Source organism: Garra rufa, chromosome 11 (assembly GCF_049309525.1).
Source record: "Garra rufa chromosome 11, GarRuf1.0, whole genome shotgun sequence".
NCBI classification, from domain to species: domain Eukaryota; kingdom Metazoa; phylum Chordata; class Actinopteri; order Cypriniformes; family Cyprinidae; genus Garra; species Garra rufa.
Window position 1 is genome coordinate 6,637,925 of NC_133371.1, and position 10,006 is coordinate 6,647,930.

Sequence of the window (10,006 nt, forward strand, 5' to 3'; positions counted from 1 at the left end):
GTCCTCCTCGAAGATGAGTCCAAAGATTTGCTAACCATCAACACGCACCGAGGATTATTTGTCTATAATAGACTTCCTTTCGGTGTCAGTTCAGCGCCCTCCATTTTTCAAAGAATTATGGAGAATCTCATGAGAGATCTTGATGTTATTGTTTACCTTGATGACCTTCTGGTCACTGGAAGAACCGAGCAGGAACATCTGCAGAGACTACAGGCGGTGCTGCAAAGACTTCAGGAGAACGGCTTAAGAGTAAAAAAGTCCAAATGTGAATTTGGGAAAAACCAAATTGAGTATCTAGGATTTGTGCTAAACAGCCAGGGCCTTCATCCATCTCCAAGCAAAGTTGCGGCAGTCAAGGATGCACCAGTACCCACCTGCGTGAAGGAGTTGAAAGCTTTTTTGGGGTTGGTCAATTACTATGGCCGTTTTTTGCCCAACCAGAGTACCATGGCTGCTCCCCTCTACAGACTGCTGAGAAATAATGTACCATGGGAATGGAAGCAGCCCGAGCAAGGAGCCTTTGACAAATGTAAGGACTTGCTGACAAATGAAAAGGTTCTAGTACACTACGATCCTAGTCTACCACTTACCTTAGCTTGTGATTCTTCTGCCTATGGGATCGGCGCTGTTTTGCAACACACCATGCCCACCGGAGAAGAACGTCCCATTGCTTACGCCTCGCGAACACTGGCACCTGCTGAAAAAAAGTATTCGCAAATTGAAAAAGAGGGGTTGGCGCTCATCTTTGGAGTAAAAAAATTTCACCAGTACCTTTGGGGAAGGAAATTCAAGATGGTAACTGACCATAAACCTTTGTTGACCTTGTTTGGAGAGCACAAAAGTCTACCCACCATGGCAGCGGCCAGAATTCAAAGATGGGCAATCATCCTGTCTGCTTATGACTACCACATTGAGTACTGTCCCTCAGAGAAAAACAGTAATGCAGATGGCCTTTCACGTGTTCCCCTACCTGAGACGACTGATGGGGGCACGGCTGCCCTATCAGAGCATATTCATGCACTAATAGCGGAGCACTTTGAACAAGCTCCTTTGAATGCGGAACAGGTGTCTCGTGTAACACGCAGAGACAAGGTGTTATCCAAGGTGCTTAAATATGTCATGGAAGGTTGGCCAATGGATGTGGATGAAAGTCTTAAGGCCTACCACTTGCGTAGGTTGGAACTGTCGGCAGAGAGAGGATGTGTACTTTGGGGCACCAGAGTCATAATTCCCGAAAAACTGAGAAAAATGGTGCTGAAAGAACTGCATGTCGGCCATCAAGGGATGGTAAAGATGAAGGCGCTTGCCCGCAAATATGTGTGGTGGCCTAAAATGGATGCAGAACTGGAGCAGGTTAGTAGAGCCTGTGAGCCATGTCAGATGGAACAAAAAGCACCACGTCAGGTTCCTTTACACCCTTGGGAATTTCCTGGTCAGAGCTGGAAGAGACTACACATAGACTTTGCTGGTCCTTTCCTGGGACACACATTTATGATAATTGTGGATGCATATTCAAAGTGGCTGGAGGTATTTAGAATGCCTAACCTTACTTCACAATCCACCATTGCAAGGCTGAGGAGGCTGTTTGCAGCATACGGACTTCCGGAACACGTCGTCACAGACAATGGAACGCAATTCACGTCTGAAGAGTTTAAAAACTTCATGCAGCAAAATGGCATTCTTCATTCAACGAGCGCCCCAGGTCATCCAGCTACCAATGGCCTTGCAGAAAGGTATGTGCAGACATTTAAAGGGGGAATAAAGAAACTTGCACACTTGACAATGGACTTGGAGGATAAGATCTCTCTTTTCCTAATGCAGTATCGCACTACTCCGAACTGCACTACTGGCCAATCACCAGCCGATCTTTTTCTCAACAGACATGTGCGTACTCGGCTGGACTTTGTTCACCCAGATGTCACTGTTGCTGTTCGCAGGAAACAGTACCTGCAAAAGTTCCATCATGACAAAAGGTCTGTGGAGAGATCATTCTCTGAGAAGGATGCGGTGTACCTTCGTAATACCACCGGAAAAGGGAACAAATGGGTTCCTGGAGTGATAGTAAGGCAAACAGGTCCAGTGTCTTACAACGTTCAGGGACAAGACACAGATATCACTTTCAGGAGACATGGTGATCAGTTGAGACCGCGGGTTGTGGTGGATGATTCCGTTGAACAGATGGACTGCTCTGGGACTGAGACTCTCGTTAAACCCTGTGCATCAGAAGAGGAGAAACAGGCCATTTCTGAGACTTCTCAAGAGGACAGTGTAGAAGATACAAGCATGACACTGGGTCTACGTCGCTCATCTAGAATTAGAAATCCACCTAAACGCTATGACCCGTAATACTTGGAAATTACAATCGTGCAAATGCACCCAAGTATAAAATTGCTATGGTCCCATATTATACTAGGTTTATTTCCTTCGTTGTTGTTGTATTAATACAAAGAAAAATTTAGGAAAATTTAGTTTTGACTGTAATGTTGTTGCCATGTGCAGTGTTTTTCATTACGGGAACAGTGAATGTACTTTCTTTTAAAAAGGGGGGTAATGTGATATATTGATGTTTGCATTTTTGTATTTGAAACAATGGGGACTCCGTAGTTCAGAGTACTGATGTATGTTGGTGTAGTTTTTGACGAAGACAAGAAGTAAAAAGCGTTGCTCAATACTGACGCTCCGACTCAAGTGTATTTTTGCAGTTTGATACATCACAGTGTTGTTTATAATTAAACCTCTTTCCGCACTGAGGACATGTGTAGGGCTGCTCTCCAGAGTGTATTTTCATGTGGCCTTCAAAATGTCGTTTTTGACAGAAACTCTTTCCACACTCAGAGCATGTGTAGGGTTTCTCTGTATGAGCTCTCTTATGGACTTCAAGGTTTTCATGTTGATCAAAACTCTTTCCAAACTAATCACTTGGTAAGACTGATCTCCATTGTGAATTCTCATGTGTCTGGTAAAGCTTCCTTTTTCAGTGAAACTTACTCCACACTGTTGACAGGTGAAAAGGCTCTTTCTAGTGTGAATTGTCATGTGGAAATTAAGGCTTCCTTTCCGGTTGAAACTATTTCCACACTGTTGGCAGGTAAAAGGCTTCTCTCCTATGTGAATTCGCATGTGGACACCAAGGTGTCCAGGTTGAGTGAAACTCTTTCCACACTGTTGGCATGTGTATGGCTTTTCTCCTGTCTTTTGAGTGCTTTTTACTGAGGAAGTCTTTTTAATCTGTGAACAACTAAAAGATTTTTCTACATTTATTTAGAATAAGACACAGTTCTTTAAATTCTGTTTTTAAATCAAAGCACTATGATAGTAAAAAATAGCCTTTTAGAGAATTAAAAAAATGAAAAACACCTGCTAAAGGTAAATGAATTGAGAAGATGTAGAGGACAGTTCATAGGATAGTTCAGCTTTGAGAATGAAAACCAACCTGTTTGTTCCTCAGTATCTTCATGTTTGACTTTGTATGTTAATTCAATCTTCATGTCTTCACTCGCCTCTTTAATAAACACCATCTTTATAATAGTGTGTCACATGGATCTCTGTTGATTCAGCAGGAGTTTTTTTCTGTGTTTGGAAACTTTTTCCTGTTTAAGATGACAATAATTATCAGAAGAAAAAAAAATCTCAATCAGCTCTAGTTCAGTAGTCAGTGCACTGGTAAGGGAGTCAGAGTAATAGTTAATGGACCTAAATGATCTGATTAAACAAACACCCAAAACTTTAACTTACTATTCAGTCAGGTATTTAATGATTGGTATATTACATTTAGTATATTACATTAATTATTATAGTATATTACGTTAATCGTTCAAAATGCTGTTGTATTTTAAGGTTGTCATTACAAAAACAACAACAAAACATTTGCAGTTGTTTGTAAAAGTTGTCATTACTCATATTTGAGTTGGTTCTCGTATTGACACTGTTTTAAGCAGCAGGTCTCTCAGTGAGCGGAGATTCGAAACAGTGAATCATTTTGTGAATCAACTGACTCAATTGACTCAGAGTTTGTAATTCATGTTTCTGATCTGAATCACTAACACAGAGAAATCAGACGCTGTGTGGAAGTGCTTTACTCACTCAAAATAACGTTCATCATTAGATAAACTATTACCATGTTGCATTTAATAATTATTACATTTACATCACTTGTAAGCCATATAAAATAGACTGAACGCTCGGTATGAATTTAAACACTTTAAAGTTTAAACGGTAAAGACAACAAACCTTTCTTCAGCTGAAACACTAGGCTCGTTTGAGATGAGCAAAATCTGCGTAGAATCGATCACCGGTGATCAACGCAAGATGCATGCCGGTTAGAAAAGTGTCCGAGTTACGTCCGACTTGCTCTGACATCGTGCTGACGTGTGCCAAAAAACTCTCGCGATGGCGAGGCGGCTGTGTCGGATTGAGCAGTCGGGCGCAGTAGCTTTTCACCGACTGCGCTGACCAAAAGCACGATGGGAAACGACTGGCTGACGACACATCATAATGCTCATTGGTTCAAACAACTGTGATGTTGCGTTCTTTTCTAAAATGTTTTATTTTTTAATCTAATATCATTTGGTTATGTGTTTAAATTCTGCATGAATATTCCCAAACACTACGACAGTGCGATCTCTGTGTGTGATTTGTGATTGTTGTCATATTACTATAAAAATATAAAATACACGTTTGTACTAAAGTAAAAACGGATGATAAATACGCCTTTCGTATGGAATTAAAAAGCAGGCACTTTGAGTGTTTTGTTCATCGTATTTATTTCCATATAAAAGCAATAGAACTTAAATTATATCATGTTTGTCAGCAACACAGCAGGTGAGTGTGAATAACGCGATATCCGCCTTTGATCTCGTAGGTATCTGTTCCGCTTCCAAAGCTCAGAACTGTCCGTCTTGACTGCGCTTATTTCACTCCTCCCCTCACTGCAGCCGCCTACTCTCGCCTACATTTCAGGCGAGGCTAGGCGCATCTCAAACGAGCCTACTGATGCAGGAGCACGGCTCAGCCTTATGGCGTCATACACCAGATCAAAATAAAAGTCCCGTTGACGCGCTTCTGTTTCTACAATCCAAAAAGTGCATAGGTATTTACAAAAGGAAACACATGCGAATAATAAATCATGACAGTAGTATTCAGAGTTTTATTTTTGGTGAAATACATATTGAAATGTATATAAAGAAACTTTACAAATATTTACAAATTGTAATATTTATAGTTTTATTTACTTATGTGTTAATTAATTCTTTCATTTATTCATTCATGTATTTATGACTACATTTTTGTCCACAAGTGTTTCTTTCCAAGTTTATTTAACATTTACAACTTTGTATTTGTTTATGCATTATGTTGACATTTATTTATTAGACCTTTCTTTGTTAGCAAAGGCTACAGTACCACCTTGTGGTCTGACCAACCAAAAAAACAATAGCTATCAAAATCACCAAAATGGTTGATGGGTAGTTGCAACTTTTCTGTCTCTCACAAACTTTATTTCAAAACCCTACTTACTTTTATGCATTACTGATACAAATATACATGAATGATTATGTAATGATTTTAAGTTTGAGTTGAGAATAATTACACTGTTTTAGCTTGTTAGAACAAAATGTCAGCTAAGTGTGTTGACTGAAAACTAGTCTTCACATGTGAGACAAATTGAAGGATTGACTGAAAGTGTAAAGCATGTGAATGATTATGATAAACTCACTTCTGAAAAGGATTTGAGCATAGATTGTTTACTACTTCCAGATCAACCCCACTCTCTAAGTCCTCAAACATGGTTATATTGGAGGAACTCAAGAGAGTAGAAAACCTCTTTTCAAACAAGTCCTTTTTGTCCTCACATGGCACTTGTTTTTGAATGCAATATTTCATTTATTCATTTATTTGACTAATTTCATAACTCAAAGTTCTCTTTCATCATCTTGTGTTGTGTATATTGGGTCAGCTTCATGCACGGCTGCCTCATTTGCTTAATCAACCACCAGTTGATTTTGATTTTTTTTGGAGTTTGCCCCATCCTAGGAGATTTTTTTAAGTGCACTCTCAAGCCAGGAGGATTTTTTTTCCACGTGCTGCTTTGGATGGACTCTAAGAGATTGACAAGTGATTGGTGAGAGCAACCAAAATCAGCAGTGTTCACACGACACTCTGGACTTTGAATCTGGCAACCTTGAGTGGCCCAGAATTGTAATATCAGAGGTTCGTATTGAGGAACTGATAGCCATGTCTCTAGTACCCTTGCAAAATTGCTGGGAGTGAACACAAGGACCATACGCCGGAGAATATCAGAAATGGGGCTGAAAATGAATACACACTGAGTTTTTTATTCTTAAAGATTGTGTATAAAATGTTTTAAGTATTTAGTTTAGCATTAGCTCAATGGTTTAAGCAGGTTTTATGATATATTTAGTATTGAAATGAAAACTGCAAACCAGTCAATGTATTACATTTTTTCTTTTTTAACACTAACTTGAAATTCTGTATGCGCAGATGGGAGTCCACTTATAAATGTATATAATTATATATGTGTATTAAGAGTACCATTGCAGCGGCGAGGACGATGCTGAGCCAAATAAAGATAAAGATGTCTTCTGGCGCGGAGCGTGTTAAATTAACCAATCAGATAAGGGTACATAGACAGTCTGAAAACCTAATTTGATTGGCTATGAGATTAAGGTAATCCCCCAGTGCTTTGTTATATGGAGCAGTTTGGTAGATTGGGGTCTAATTAGTTTGTCTAAGTGCACAGGTTACACCATAGTTCAAATACAGCAAAATTTAATGGACAACAAAACAAAGAGGTAACAATTAAGTATAGGGACCAATTCTAATTATTAACTAGTTGCTTATCATTAGGCCTACTATTAACATATTGGCTGTTTCTTTGTAAGCATTTATTCTGTATGACCATATTCTACACCCATAGTCCTACCAAATACCTACATAACAACTACCTTACTATTAATAAGCAGCACATTAGGAGTTTATTGTGGAAAAAGTCATGGTTAATGGTTTGTTACAAGCTAGAACTGGACTGTATACGGTTTACTACAGAATACCGGATAATCCCAGCCCGGCACAATAACTTCATATTGACACACGGCTAAACAAAGGCAGAATACCGTAACTCAATTTGAGCTTTTAAAACAAAGTCAAATAGCGGTGTGTTATATGGTGTTCTGCCATTGTTTCTCTTGGGCTTTTTAAGGTTACTGTCAAGGCAACCCATTATTTTCTCAAAAAAACAACAACAAAACTGACTTGAGATACTTATCCAGGTCCTAATAACAAATTTTCAAAAGTTACATTCTTGTGCCTTTGTATGTCAGAATAGCTCTAGTAATATATGTACATGAACAGGGCTCCTCAGTTAAACATCACTAAAGAAAAGATTCTGATTTACAGGAGACCATAATAAATTAATGTAGCTTTACAGTAGTCAACATGAATATATATTTTTCATTCAATATAGTCATTAATTTTATTTAATTCTCATTTACCTAATTAATGTACAATATTGACCCTAATGGAAAATAACTGCTTCACAACATGGAAACATTGTCGTATCTCTGGCTCATGAAGACAAATACCCCCATTAAGCAAGTAACTTTAACACAGGCTTTGTTTTTGTGCAAAAACATGAGGGAAGGCAGAACACAGAGAGAAATTATATGAAAGAATCTATAAATGAATAAATTCTCTGAATGCATAAGGGGGAACAGACAGAAATTGTTCAATGGCATTTGCTTTTGTTTTCCCTCCATGTAAAGCCTAATAAAATAGTGTTTGTAAGTGCAGCAGTGGTGGACGAAATACACAAATTAACTACTTGAGTAAAAGTCAGTAAAATATTATCCTAATTAAAATATTGCTTCAGTAATTACTCTAAATACTTCAGTATAATAAAAAATGAAACTAGCTAATGATCTTAATCAGGTGTGTTTAATAAGGGAGACATACAGAGCGGTGGGATTGGAAACCACTGCAGCACACAACGACAGGACTTCTTTTCACATTAGAAGTCAACAAGAAATCACGTGACCCCGACGTGATTTGAACACGCAACCTTCTGATCTGGAGTCAGACGCGCTACCGTTGCGCCACGAGGTCCTGAACCCAGAGGTGATGTATTTTGCTTAACGCCCTTGACACAGAATGCAAATCAGTAAATATACGGTGCTCAAGGAACACTCTTGATGTTGGACTTTATACTCAGGAGATCAAAAACAGATCGTCTGACCTCAAGGTGATTTGGAGCCAGACACTCTACCGTTGCACTACAAGATAGCGGAAAAATTATTTAGTGCTTCATGCTTAAGCACTTTGATAAACTATGCAAATCAGCTAGTCTTTAAACTCACAAAGTCAAGAACAGATCGCTTGACCTCAACATAATTGGAACACGCAACCTCCCGATCCGGGGTCAGGCGCACTCTGTCGCGGCCACGAGGTCGAGAAAACAAGTCGGCGTTCCTTGCTTAATTGCTTTGATTCAATTTGCAAATCAGTCACGGTAAAGGGCTGTAGACTTTAAACTATGGATGTCAAGAAGAGATCAGCTGATGTGATTGGAACATGCAACCGTCTGATCTGGATTCAGCCAAGCTACCGTTGTACCCCAAGACACCACAAACCTATCTGGTGTTTCCTGCTTAAGCCACCTTTCGTCATCCTGCCTTCGATAGCTCAGCTGGTAGAGCGGAGGACTGTAGATGATACATTGGCTATCCTTAGGTCGCTGGTTCGATTCCGGCTCGAAGGAGCTGGCTTTTGAATTCGGCGCGTAGATGTTTCCACGATTTCTTCAGAGATTGCAGGGCAAGATATGCAAAAGTAACACGTCAAGAGGCAGATCTGTCACAGTACACAATGACAGGAATGGTTATTACATGAGATCTCAGGCTTAATAAAAATAACAGGTCAAGATACAAATCTATCACAGTACACTGGTGATTTTCAATCCTGATCCTGGGGACCCCCTGCTCTGGGCTGTGTTTCCCAAAAGCGTTGCAATCCTTAATACAACGTAGTTGAAACCAATAGAGTTGCAATCAACTTAGGCTTACGATGACTCTGGAAGACGCGGCCCTGCATTTTTGTCTGTCTCCTTTTTCTGACACACCCAGATGAGCTCATGGAGCTCTCTCCTAACTAGCTAATGATCTTAATCAGGTGTGTTTAATAAGGGAGACATACGGAGCGGTGGGATTGGAAACCACTGCAGCACACAACGACAGGACTTCTTTTCACATTAGAAGTCAACAAGAAATCACGTGACCCCGACGTGATTTGAACACGCAACCTTCTGATCTGGAGTCAGACGCGCTACCGTTGCGCCACGAGGTCCTGAACACAGAGGTGATGTATTTTGCTTAACGCCCTTGACACAGAATGCAAATCAGTAAATATACGGTGCTCAAGGAACACTCTTGATGTTGGACTTTATACTCAGGAGATCAAAAACAGATCGTCTGACCTCAAGGTGATTTGGAGCCAGACACTCTACCGTTGCACTACAAGATAGCGGAAAAATTATTTAGTGCTTCATGCTTAAGCACTTTGATAAACTATGCAAATCAGCTAGTCTTTAAACTCACAAAGTCAAGAACAGATCGCTTGACCTCAACATAATTGGAACACGCAACCTCCCGATCCGGGGTCAGGCGCACTCTGTCGCGGCCACGAGGTCGAGAAAACAAGTCGGCGTTCCTTGCTTAATTGCTTTGATTCAATTTGCAAATCAGTCACGGTAAAGGGCTGTAGACTTTATACTATGGATGTCAAGAAGAGATCAGCTGATGTGATTGGAACATGCAACCGTCTGATCTGGATTCAGCCAAGCTACCGTTGTACCCCAAGACACCACAAACCTATCTGGTGTTTCCTGCTTAAGCCACCTTTTGTCATCCTGCCTTCGATAGCTCAGCTGGTAGAGCGGAGGACTGTAGATGATACATTGGCTATCCTTAGGTCGCTGGTTCGATTCCGGCTCGAAGGA

The 10,006-nt window shown here is 40.1% G+C and overlaps 4 non-coding genes across 4 annotated transcripts; 2 read left to right on the plus strand and 2 right to left on the minus strand.

The window, feature by feature from the left end:
- Positions 1-8,046: 8,046 nt before the first annotated feature.
- On the minus strand, positions 8,047-8,118 carry trnaw-cca (transfer RNA tryptophan (anticodon CCA)). The gene has a single exon. It is a non-coding gene; the product is annotated as a tRNA-Trp (tRNA).
- Positions 8,119-8,683: 565 nt separating this feature from the next.
- trnay-gua (transfer RNA tyrosine (anticodon GUA)) lies at positions 8,684-8,770 on the plus strand. The gene is given in 2 exon segments: positions 8,684-8,720; positions 8,735-8,770. It is a non-coding gene; the product is annotated as a tRNA-Tyr (tRNA).
- Positions 8,771-9,282: 512 nt separating this feature from the next.
- Positions 9,283-9,354, minus strand: trnaw-cca (transfer RNA tryptophan (anticodon CCA)). The gene has a single exon. It is a non-coding gene; the product is annotated as a tRNA-Trp (tRNA).
- Positions 9,355-9,919: 565 nt separating this feature from the next.
- Positions 9,920-10,006, plus strand: trnay-gua (transfer RNA tyrosine (anticodon GUA)). The gene is given in 2 exon segments: positions 9,920-9,956; positions 9,971-10,006. It is a non-coding gene; the product is annotated as a tRNA-Tyr (tRNA).